The 13,351-nt window shown below is 39.2% G+C and overlaps 1 pseudogene across 1 annotated transcript; it reads left to right on the top strand.

Annotated features, from left to right (window-relative positions):
- The first annotated feature begins 11,730 nt into the window (after positions 1-11,730).
- On the top strand, positions 11,731-12,592 carry LOC308414653 (pre-mRNA-splicing factor 38A-like; annotated as a pseudogene). Its single transcript has one exon. The product of its transcript is annotated as a pre-mRNA-splicing factor 38A-like (transcript).
- Positions 12,593-13,351: the final 759 nt, after the last annotated feature.

The following is a 13,351-nucleotide window of genomic DNA, read 5'->3' as shown; positions in this document are numbered from 1 at the left end:
TCCTACTGTTCCACATCCCATACCTCCTCCCCTTCCTCCTGTTTCCATGAGGATGTCCCCGCCCCATCCAGCCCTCTGACCTCTAAACTCTCTGGGGCCTCCAGTCTTCTAAGGGTTAGGTGCATCTTCTCTGACTGAATCTAGATCCGGTCGACCTCTGCTGTATATGTGTTGGGGGCCTCATATCAGCTGGTATATGCTACCTGGCTGGTGATCCAGTGTGTGAGAGATCTCAGGGGTCCAGATTAATTGAGACTGCCCGTCCTCCTTATAGGGTCGCCCTCAGTTTCTTCCAGCTTTTCCCTAATTCAACCACAGGGGGCAGCAGCTTCTGTTTCCCATTCATGACTCTCTGGCCAGCTTTACTTGTTTCTTTCCCACACATTTTTAGTGTTTTCCTATCGATTCAGAAATAAACTCTGCCATAGATTCCACTATATCATTCCCCAATATCAGTTTCTCTGAAGGTTAGATATTATTAAATACTCAATTGTATTCATTTAAAAAATGCCCAAGTTTCTCTAATTCATCTTGATTTATTTCCTTCTATTCTTTCACTTTATATGTACTTTATGCCATGGATATGCAATAAGTTTCTGAATTAAAACAGGGACATCCTTGGTTTTCTAAATAACATACACTTTAATTCTACTGTGTAAAAGTTAGACACTACAGTGGAATTGTCAGCTATCTTTTGTGACTGAAAACAGTCTGTGCTTAACTGGTTGTCATGTGCACTTGTGACTCTCTTGAGACGTTCACATCTCAACTGGGTGTGCACTTACATTTCCCTAAGACCTTCTCTTTCCTTTAATGTCTGCTTAAATCTATATCAAATGTCTCTTCTTAATAAGTCATGTCTCCATGGCGATTTGTTCTGAAATTCCTTTCGGGGACAGAGTAAAGAATTCCAGCTCCATCAGAATACAGAGTTCCAACTCAGTCTGCCAGAGGAGACAGCATGGAGTGGTGTCCTCAACCTCCATGTATGTGTCTACAACTGGATGATCAGAAATGTGTGTGTGTGTGCTGGAGAGAGGGGGAGGAGAGAGAGAGAGAGAGAGAGAGAGAGAGAGAGAGAGAGAGAGAGAGAGAGAGAGAGAGAGAGAGAGAGAGAGAGATTGAGAGAGAGAGAGAGAGAGAGAGAGAAGGAGAGGGAGACAGAGAAGACAGAAGAAGGGAGAAAGGGAAAAATTGAAATGCTAAGATATACAGTCATGGTTATAGAGGTAGGTGGAGTACTTTGAATTTGAAGTCAACTCAGCCTACATATCAAGTTCCAGGACAGCTTGAGCTATATTGCAATAGCCTGTCACAAAAACAAAAGGCTGCTGTAGTAAGCTATTTCCCCTGGGACTTGACAAGACCATTGATCATCATGGAGTGTTACAGGAAGCTGTGGTTACCTGCAAAACACTTTGGTCCAGATCCATGACAATGAAATAAACAAAACAATACATTGATGGTTTAAGTGTATGGTAGTGAGAATGGAGCTGCGAACATTTTCTCCTGGAGGGAAATGTTTTCATTTAGTTTAGATCTGAGATTCCACATATGAGAACTCTCTTTTTTCCCCCAGCTGCAGATGGTCCTGGAGGGTGTTAGACTATATAAAAGGTAGAAGAGACTTCATTTTCTTTTTCTTTTTTATTTTTTGGTTATTCTCTGTATTTACATTTCAAATGTTATCCCCTTCCCCCACCCCACTCCCATCCCCCTCCACTTGTCTCCATGAAGGTGCTCCCTCTCCCAACCACCCTCTCCACCTCTGTGCCTTGGCATTCCCCTAGAGACTTCATTTTCATGAGTTATTCCACAAGCTAGAGTAGAACTTTTGTCAGCCAAAGCTGTTTTTTGAGGCATTCCTGTTCCTGTAATTTAACTCCTCACCCATATTCCAGTATGTAAACCCAATTAAACCATTACCTTCAATAAACTGGACGTGGATAAAAGAATTTCTCTGCACTGTTGGTACCCTTATTTGCAGTGAATAGGTCTATCTTCTTGTCTCCCCAGGAAAGGTCAATCAGCAAATTGTGATTTTGCCAAATAGCACTAAAACAACATAATAATGAATCAAAACTGAATTTTTGTCTGTCTAATATAAGTGCAGAAAATTACTAACTTAACCTGGGATTTAAGAATGGGAAGAGTGACACTATGATATTCCTTTGAATTTTTATTAGATATTCTCTGTATTTACATTTCAAAGTTATCTCCTTTTCCTCCCGTTTTCATCACCCCCTCCACTTCCTTCCATGAAGGTGCTCTCTCTCCACATCAGTGCCTTGGCATTCTCCTACACTGGGAAAATGTGCCTTCATTGGACCGATATTTATAAGATTCTAAACTCTGTTTAAGATCTCTTTCAGTTGGGTAAGTGGCTTGACTACAGTGAGGTCATGATTGTGATCCCATAGTGATAGTTAAATGTACGGCAATCATAATGTAGTAGTGAACATTTCCTCTTAGAGAGTGGGGAAAAGGTCATTAATATTTGCGACCCTGGATTTTAAAAACAGAACTTCAGGGTTTTTTCTGTTGGTCCTCTCAGGAACTTGTTTGGATATAAGATAAACTTTGTGGAGCGTTGTCTTTCTGGGAATAATGCTTTAGAGTAGTAAAACTATGCTGCACCTGGGGAGGTAGCTATGAAGTAGAGTGCTTGCTTAGTGTGCCCACGGCTTTTGTTACAATCCCCAACACCAGCAGAAATTAGTTTAGTAGAACAGTGGAAAGAATAATACACAATCACTATAATTAATCTATTTCAAGGGAAATTGATAGATTTCAATTACTTTGCATCCTGGGTATATATAATGGATACATATGAAAGTATACATAGTAAGCTGAGAGAGTGTCTCATTTTCACCATAAAGTATGGAGTGATGCTGTTTCCCATGGTATTTTTGTAATCTGGCTAATTAATAAGCAGTAACAGCTTGGCAAAAAAAGACAGTATGGACAGGTGTCATACTTAGTTTTCTGTTGCTGTGGTGAACATCATGACCCAAAGCAACTTTTGAGAAGGAAAGGCTTTATTTCATCTTACACTTTCAAAAACACATAGGACAGAGGAAGATTGCTTATGAGCTTGCTCAGCCTGCTTCCTTATACAACTCAGAACCAACTGCTAAGGGGTGAAACTGCCCCCAGTAATCCAGGCCCTCTCACATCAACCACTAGTCAAGAACATGCTCTCTAGACTTGCCTATGGGCAATTTGGAGACTTTCTCATCTGCGTCACTCTTTGCAGATAACTCTAGCTTATGTCAAGTTGACAAAACGAAAAAAGATTGGGCAGTGTAGAAGGCTCTTTTGAGTTGATCAATTAGGAACTGAGACTTAATAGCATAATGTAAGTGAGCTATACAAAATGGAAGTGTTTCCTGGTATAGCAACAGAGAATGGTGGGACCTAGAATGAAAAAATAATCATTTAAAACTAAATGAAGGGCTGGAGACAAGAACACATTCTGCTCCTATAGAAAACCCATATTTTATTCTTAGCATCCCGTCAGGTATCTCACAACTACCTGCAATTCCAGCTCTTGAGGATCTGATATCCACTTCTGGCCTCTACAGAAACCTGCAATCATTTCCATACCTACCTATAGAGAGACAGACAGACAGACAGACAGACAGACACATATTTACAAACAACAACAACAACAAAATTTAGCAAGAACTAAACCAAACTTTTAAGTAGCTAATCAGATATTAACATGCCTCAAGGTAATTGAGAATGTACTCCTCACACTGTGAAGCTTGTAAAAGCAAGAAATGAAACTGAAGAACTGTGATTATTGTTTAAAAGAATGGGATCTGAATTGCCTCGCAGGTCCCAGGCAGAGACATGGCATTTCAAGCTGCCTTCAAGATTATTATGTAACAAGAGGCTGAATGGGGTGCACTATTGTTTCCTCCCTTATAAGTAAATCAATCTTAAGGACCTAGTAATAACCCAGAATGGTAAATGCCCCCCAGGAAAGCTATCTGTTCTGAGACTGTAAGCAATGATATTGTTCAAGACTTATGCAGAGTAGCTTACAATCACTGTTAATTATATTTGGTAGAAGACCCAAAGGCAGGTAGAAGAGTTGGGGGAAAGGGCCAATCCCTTTCAGATTATCCTTATTTGCAGATTAACTGCTAAAGGTAGGCATCATGGGTGACTGCCTAGGAGCATGTCTTTGATCTTCTATGGTTGGTCCTAAGTTGAAAATAGGTAAAAATGCAAGAAATTATCAATTTTTAATTATTCCTGATATTTGGGACTTACAGAAATTATTATGTGGCTTCCTTCCTGTATTAGTGGGTATAGGGTATGGACTGGGTTGGTTCAACTCTAATTTATAATTAGTAAGTAGTTTCCTGTGCTGGTTACTGAGTTCAACATTTATTTTTTTTTTGAGATGTTCTTGATAAGCATCCCAGTCTATATTCAAACTTGTGATCCTGTGGCTTCAAACTACTAGGTGTACATTAGTACAATTAGGTGCAGAATTCTAATTTTACGTATTATTTGGGTATTATCCTTACATGTGGTTTCCCAAGGGTAATGTGCTTGGGGAACAACACAAAGAATAATGTGGCTGAATGGGGAGAAAGGAAAAGTATGAGATGAACCAGGAATGAGTAGTACAGAGTAGATCTTCCAAGGGAAGGTGCTAGTCCTTGTGCCCACAGATGACTAGGGAAACCAGAAATGTTAATCATGCAGGGTTGTCTCTTTAAAGGAGGAAATGAATACCTGTTTTCTGCCCAGAAGACAGGGAACAGATGTTGTTAAAGGCCCGATGACCTTTGCTATCTGTAGAACCAGATCTCACATATATCTTTCAGGAATGTTTATCACAGACTCTTTTCCTTAGATGTTTATTTTCAGCTTTGTTTCTCAGCTAGTAAAACTCATCCTTAGAGGAGGAATTGCATGTACATTATAGCCTGTTGAACTCTATGCTATCTTGGTCAGAGACCATTACTAAATCCTAGGCCCTTAAGCTATGAAACCCATCTTCATGGCACATGTACTTTGAGTTGAGTTTCAGTGTAATTATGCTTCCTTGTGCACTAGGGATTTTACACCAGGAAGCTCCCCAGCAAGTTGTATTGTGTTTGAATGTACAAAAACAAACTACTTGGTGTCAAACTCTGGAAATTTGAACCAGCATTAACTAAATCAGGCTGAACCAAGTTTTCCTCTTCCTTTCATGATTTATTTCCCAGCTGGCTCTGACCCCCACAGTAATGGTTCATTTTAGATCATTGATAGGAGCTGTTTTGAGTATGCTTAGCAAGAAGACAATGTGAACCAATTTCTTTTTAAAAGGTCACTTTAACCATTAAAGTCTAGAGAAAGATAAGTGCAGGATCCCAAAAGCCATGGAGTTGGCCATTGCCATAGTTTTTGTTTGAAATGATAGCAATCTAGACCAGGATGATAGTCAGGAGGAAGTAATGGTCAATTATTTGGACATGTGTAGAAGGTAGAACTAGCAAGATTTTTTGATGAGTTGGGAGAAACAGAATGGGGAAGGGGAGAGGGAGACACATAGAGAAATTAAGACCACCTTCAAATATTTTGTTGTTATTTTGTTTTGACATAGTTTCTCACTACATAGTCCTGGCTGTTCTGGAAGTCACTATGTAGACCAGCCTGGTCTCAAGCTCACAAAGATTCACCTGTCTTTGCCATCTAAAGGGTGCTGGGAATAAAGGTGAGTGCCACCATACTCAGCACTATTGCTTTGAAACAAGATCTCAAACTTGAAACAAAACCCAACTACAAATGGCTTTAAGCTCTTGACTTTCTTACTTCTACCTTCTTAGTGCTGAGATTATCAGTATGTATGTGTGTGTTTGTTAGTTTTTGTCAACTTGACAGAAACTAGAGTTACTTGGAAAGAAGCTTTCATTGAGGAACTAGCTCCATCAGATTGTCCTGAGGGCGTGTCTGTGTGGCATTTTATTGATTTATGACTGATGTGGTAGGTCTGTCTCACTGTGGGTGGGGTCACTCTTGGGAAGGTGGTGGTGGGTAGTGTTAGCGAGGAGAACAAGTAATGGGGAGCAAGCCAGTAAGCAGCTTTCTTCCACTGTCTTTGCCTCAGATCCTGTCTTGAGATTTTGCCCCAATTTCCCTGTATGATGAAGTAAACCTCTTCTTTCCTAAGTTGCCTTTGGTCTGGGTGTATTATCACATTAACAAAAGCAACTAATGTGGTATTTCACCACACCCAGGGACTCTGTCATTTGAGTGAGCACTCTACCAACTGATGCCCATGTCCATCCCATAGCTTTTTCTTTTTCTTTTCTTTTCTTTTCTTTTTTTTTTTTTTTTTTTTTTTTGTGAGCTGAGTAAATGGTGGCATTCCACAGAGGGATACCTTGATGCTCCTTCATTAAATTGTGTCTTGCTATATGGCTTACCATGCTGTGAGAGGGTGAGGATGGAGTCTAATTAAATTTCCTCCTCTGATTATTTAAGGATTATAAATCTAACAGACTCATGGAGTTTGCTGACAAACTCTGTTAAGTGAAAACAAACAAACAAACAAACAAGCCAACAACCAACCAACAAACCAAAAACAAACAAATGAGTAAGTTTGGATGCTTGGCTACCAAGCAGTGTCTCCAACTGTGGTGCCTATTCCTGTCCAGTCCCTCCCTTGATACTCTAAAAGAAATGCATAATACCTAAGAACTTTTTTTACCCCTAAGGAGTATATTGACCTCCTTATTGATGCAGTTGATCTAGAGGATCCTAAAACCTGCATAAATAAGAATACAGGTGTTTACATATATTTCCATCCAGACGATCAGAAAACAAGAAAATACTTATTTGCATATTTTACTCATACAGAAAAGGGAATAGATTAATATCTACCAGAACATTATAACCTAATAGACTAATTAATCTGTTCTGAAATTTGTTGTGATCTTCTTTTTCATGCCTCCCAAATGCTGGGTTATTGGTGTGTGTCACCATAACTGGAGTCTTTAAGGGAAATTAAAACATTTTTATTTAGCAATTAATGTATTTCCTTCCATACTTATAGTAATGGTCTAATGTAGCCAAAGCTGGCCTTGAAGTTTCTATATAGCCTGGTCTTACCTTGACCTTGTGGTGTAACCTGGACTGGCCTAATTTTCCTGCCCTAACCTATGAAGTTCTGGCATTACAGGTGTAAGATCACCATGTATAGCTCTCAAATTGATGCCTTCTGATAATTAAATAGAGTCATTCAATCTTTGATCCCAACCATCAAACAGAAGATTTTAAAGTAGTATTGGGCATGCAAGCCAGAAAGACTTGTCATATTCCAAATTTATAATGCTTCTCCTTTTATACATATAAAGTAAAAGCACAAATGTAGGCCCAACTGAACAAGAAAAAATTTAATTCATCATTTGAACAGTGAGGTAAAAGTAACAGGATATATGCACAGGACAGTGCTAGAAATGGGCGTAGTGGTCTCGCCTACACTCCCAGAACTTGAGAGGCTTACACAGGGGATTTTTGAGTTAGAGACCAACATGAGATGACTAATCATACTCTGTGTCATTGGTGGAGGGCATGACCAGAGTGCAGACAGCTCTGAGTTCAATCGCCTGGGTTGCATCAAAACGACAACAACAGCAGCAGCAGCAACAACAACAACAACAATAATGATAATAATAATAACAGCACAGCAGCAACAACAAAAATAAACACAGTGATAGTATCACGTTTAAGTTACATACATAAAAATTTGTGTACTGAAAGATATAGTTTATTAGGAAACAAGGTTACTCTTTTCTAAGTAATGACAACTAAAAATGTCTATTACATCTGTCTTGCAGTAAGATAACCAAAATTAATGCCATCAGGGTAGAATAGAGTAGTTGGGCCAGAGCATGAATTTCATCCTTGTCCCTGAGAAAATCCAGCCATTGTGTTAGAGGAAATAAAATAGAGGAGGACAAATTTGATATTTAAAATTAAATTTAAAGGCTATATTCAATGTTTTATGTGTATGAATGTTTAAGAAGAGGGTGCTGGATTACCTGGAACTGGCGTTCTGGATGTTTTCAAGCTGGGAACTGAACCTCTAGAAGAGCATAAAGAGGTCCTTATCTCTAAACCATCACTTAAGCCCCAGAGTTAGATATTTTGTCATGCAGTTAGACATCAAGCATTACTATTTATTTATGTGCCAGGTTTGATGTTAGTGAATGTGGATACAGAAATGAATCTCTTTGTCCAAGCATCTTACTTGCATGCAAAGGGAAGGACTGGAATGCAGGGAATAATTCGAGGATGTAAGCAATTATTTCATCTGAGATCATGAGGGGAAAACAAAAACTAGTTTCTAAGAGGAGGGATCAGGACAAGCAGTGGATCTGGATAATGAGATGAACCAATGTGGTTTTGTTTTTGTTTGCTTTGTTCATTTTTGAGATAGGATTTCATGTAGTCTAGGCTGACCTCAAACTCCCTATGTAGCAGAAGCTGGCCTTAACCTGCTGCTTTTCTTTTCTTTTCTTTTCTTTTCTTTTCTTTTCTTTTCTTTTCTTTTCTTTTCTTTTCTTTTCTACTCTTCTCTTCTCTTCTCTTTTCCTTTCTTTTTCCTTTCTGTTATTTTCTTTTCCTTGAAGGGAAATAGCAATATATAGATGTAATACAGAATTGAAGGAACTTTTCCAGCAGTAGGAAGGGTATTGTGAAAGAGAAAGGGGTCAGGCTGTCGAATTAAGACTAGATGAAGGCATCGGGGAAACTCTATTTTAGACTGAAGAATTTGAACTGATGTCTGCACTTCCTACGATGACTTCAATATGTCAACAATCTACGTTCATATTGATTGAGTGTTCCCTCCTTCCTAAAACTGGATATTGTTAAGTAGCACTAGATATCTGAGAAAAACGTTTTACTTTAGAATTGCCATGTATTTCAACTATATATTGGCAAGTTGTGTTTGTCTGTGTATTTTCCTAAAACTCTTGTCAGCAAGGTGAGATGCCACTTCCTTCAATGCTCCTGATGCTATTGGCAGTAGGCTCAGCTATTGTTCTCTGGAAGAAAGAGTTACATCAGCACACAGGTTAGAGCAAGCAAGCATTCATCATTAATTGTAACAAATACAGAGGAGAATGCTTGCAGCTAACCATCGGACTGAACCTGGGAACCCCAATGAAGATGCTAGAGAAAGAACTGAAGGAGCTGAAAAGGTTTGCAACCACATGGGAAGAACAACATTATCAACCAACCAAACCCTCCAGAGTTCTCATGCACTAAAACACCAACCAATGAGCACACATGGAGAGACCCATGGCTCCAGTTCATATGTAGCGAATGACAGCTTTGTCTGGCATCAATGGGAGAAGAGGCCTTTGGTCCAGTGAAGGCTCATTTTCCCAGTGTAGTGGAATGCCAAGGTGCTGAGGTGGGAGAAGGAGGTTGGGAGTGGAAGCACCTTCATGGAAGCAAGGGGAGGGAAGATGGAGGTAGGGAGAAAAGGAATAATATTTGAAATGCAAATACAGAAAATTTCCAATTAAAAATGATGGAAAAAGCAAATTACAGCATCTGGAGTGGAGGGTAGGCTAAACTGAGGGCAGTGGCAGCGTCTGTGTCTTGCATCTCTATTTATCAATGTTTGTCAACCACTACTTGTCTCCTTTTCTATGACTAGGGTGGTTGGTGGTATTCTCCAACCTGAAAGAGGCAGAGGTTTTTTTTAGAAGTTATCCTTACATACTACATAGTCTATTACAATTATATGCAGGAATATATATGAAAATGTAACTACTCAACCAGGAGGTGATGGTGCATGCCTTTAGTCCCAGCACTTGGGAGGCAGTGGCAGGCAGATCTGTATAAATTTGAGGCCAGCCTGGTCTACAGACTGAGTGCCAGGACAGCCAAGGCTACACAGAGAAACCCTGTCTTGAAGACCCCCCACCCACCCAAAGAAAAGGGAAAAAATTATAATTACTCATAAGGTTAAGATGTTTACTAAGAGCAAGGTCAATGGCAGCTTGAATGGATTCCTCAATGGAACTTTGGGAGAGCTGCCTGGAGGACTAGGTTAACAACTTTGTTACTGTTCCTAGAGCCCCATCCTTTTTCTTAGCTAGTCAGGTCAGCTATCTCCTGCTCAGGTGAAAAAAAAAAAATCTTCTTACGTTCTTTTGTGTTTCCAATCTTATGCTTTTGATGCTAACATTCTTTTTAACCTTAGTGCTTGTTTTAACTGTAATGAACATCAACCTTATCATCAGGATAGTAACTATATCTACCACCTGAAGAAGTAATTCTCCCCATGGGTTTGTTACTTTTATTGTTCCTGTGACAAAATATCTGTCTGTCCGAAGCTTCTTAAGGCAAGAAGAATTGATGTTAGCTCACGGTTTGAAGGTGTGCTGTCCATCCTGGCTGCAGAAGACATGAAGCACAGAGTCATATTGTACCCTCAGTTAGGGAAGAAAGAGATGGATGCTGGAACTCCAGTCCTTTTCTCCTTTTCTCTTCATTCAGTATGAAGTCCATGGGATGGAGCTGTTCACATGCAATGAGGGAATTTCCTTCTCAGTTAAATGTTTCTTGAAATATCCTCACACACAAGCCCAGAGATGTGTTTCCTAGGTGATTTTAAACCCACTGAAGTTGGCAATTAAGATTAATACCACAACCTCCCAGCAAGTAAACAATGGTGTTTCCTTTCCCTGGAGATTTATTTCTTGTATAAGTGGAATCTTGGTGATGTATTTTATTTGGCTTGGTTTATTATCCTTAGTATAATTATTTTGAGATTCATCAAAGTTTCTTCAAATCCCAATATAGTCAAGGGTGATCTTGAACTTATGATTCTAGCTCCATTTCCCTGAGTGCTAGAAAAAGAGGTATGTGCTACCATACTTGGCTGTTTAAAACATTTTATGATAGACATGTTTTAAAAACATAAAAATTTATGTGACTCCCTTCAACAAAATCACATGACACCTATATATTTTAGCCATTTTATAAAAATAGAGTTTATATTAATTCACCAATATATTTTATATTAACCAATCTATAAAACATTATAGTTTTAACATGTAATAGGTATGTGAATTATGAATGAGCTAGTTTATATTATTTGTTCATACTATATCTCCGAAAGCCCATATGCATTTCAATTTTAACTAGTCAAATTGAACAAATCCTCTTTAGGCACATGTAGTTAGAAATGAGTGCTTAAAAATGTATTTCTTTGTATAAATGTAATCATAAAACAGATTCTCTTTCTCTAAGGCTTCTTATGGTATCAGCAGGAGTATATTTTCAGCATGCATTCATGCATAATTTCATAAAAAATAGAAATGAAATAAAGAATGAAAATAGAATTGTCAGGATGCAAAAGCCTGACAGTCTCAGTTCCATCCCCAAAGCCAATAGTAGACGCAGAGAACCAACGCTCCAAAATAACCCTCTAATCTTTGCACATGTGTGATAGATGATAATAATATACGTTTTAAAATAAAGAAATTTAAAATGAAAAAAAAATGCTCAATAAGAATAATATGGAAAATGGGAGAAAAAAATCAACTCAAGAGCCACAGCTTCCGGCACAAAGCTGGTCGCTTTCCATGGTTCGAAGAAATTCTGTAATGTTTCCTAGCCTCTGGTAATCTTTAAAAAAAAAATAAAATTCTGGATGTGACGTATTAAGCAAGCTGACGGAAATAGAATTGAAAGTGTTCTAAAATGGCGAACCGCACAGTGAAGAATGCCCACAGCGTCCATGGCACCAACCCTCAGTATTTGGTAGAGAAGATCATCCAGACGCGAATCTATGAATCATAGTACTGGAAAGAAGAGTGTTTTAGACTTACAACTGAACTTATAGTCGGCAAAGCCATGGAGTTAAAGTTTGTGGGTGGTATGTATGTTAGAAACATACAGCCAACACCTTTTCTGTGTTTAACCTTGAAGATGCTTCAAATTCAACCTAAAAAGTATATCATTGTTGAGTTCATAATAAACAATGAAGATTTCAAGTATGTCTGGATGTTGGGGGCACTATGCATGAGGCTGACAGGACTGCAATTGATTGTTACAAGTACTTGGAGCCTTTGTACAATGACTATCAAAAATTAAGAGCCAGAACCGAAACGGAGAGTTTGAGCTGATGCGTGTGGATGAGTTCATTGATGAACTACTACACACGGAGAGAGTCTGTGACATCATTTTGCCTCAGTTACAGAAACGGCATGTGCTGGAAGAAGCCGAGCAACTGGAGCCTCGCGTCGGTGCTCTGGTAGAGGACATGGATGACGCGGGATCTAGTGAGGAAGAGGAAGAGGAAGACGAGAAGCTGGAAAGAGTGCCATCACCTGACCACTGACCCACTGACGGAGAAACTACAGAGACTGGGACAAGCCAAGGCGCTCACCTGCAGTGCGCTACTGGAGGAGCCTGACGCCATCGAAGCAGGTCCAGAAACAGACAACACAGATTCCGCTCTAAATCCCCAGGTCACCAACATAGTCACAGACATAGGAGTCACTCAAAGTCTCCTGAAATGTCTAAGAAAAGCCACAAGAAGAGCCGGAGAGGAAATGAGTAATGGATTCATCTTGATTTTAGTCCAAATGACCTCCAGTGGATATGCGCATGTTTGTTTAAGTGGGATGATCAAGATCTCTTCAGGCAGCTATGAGTATTTTGGGTTTTTCAAAATCAACTTCTTGTTTGTTGGGGCATATTTTTATTTTAATATTACAGAGGTGCTAAGTTTTGTATCTCTTTGGATTATAATCAGCAGCTTTGAGGAGTGTTTTTGACCTAATCAGGATTTGGACTAAGCAACTATTGTTATTTATACTTAACAGGGTCAAGGAAGACCTGGGAATTGGAGAGGTTCCTGAGACTAAAATGATGTGATCCTTTTATTTGTAATTAAACCTGATACAGTTCTCCTTTCTCTCTGTTTTCTTTCTTTTTTTTTTATTTCTTCTCTATGATTAACTGCTTTGAGAATCCTCTGGCTTATGCTTCTATGTAAACACCCAGCTAGGAAAGCATAGTAATTCCTACCTTCTAAGTACAGACAGCAGGAGTGGCAATAAACACACAAGATAACTAGTTAGTCGTTTTGCAAGAACGGAAGAATCCATTCAAACATAAAGACTTTTCTGGATTTTTAAATTCAGATTCATGAAACAATCCAACATGGTTGCACTTAACAGCCTTGATACAAGGCAGGTTCACGCGTGTAATCTCAGCACAGGCTGAAGCCGAGTCCTGTTCCTCATTTTGACCTAAGCTGCTAGATCACAAGAGCCTGCTTTCAGAGGGTATGGAAGTGAGAGGGTCGTGGTAGGAA

This window comes from Micromys minutus (genome assembly GCF_963924665.1).
Source record: "Micromys minutus genome assembly, chromosome: X".
Classification (NCBI taxonomy): domain Eukaryota; kingdom Metazoa; phylum Chordata; class Mammalia; order Rodentia; family Muridae; genus Micromys; species Micromys minutus.
Note: the sequence above shows the minus strand (reverse complement) of the source record. Positions and strands in the feature narration are given on the sequence as shown.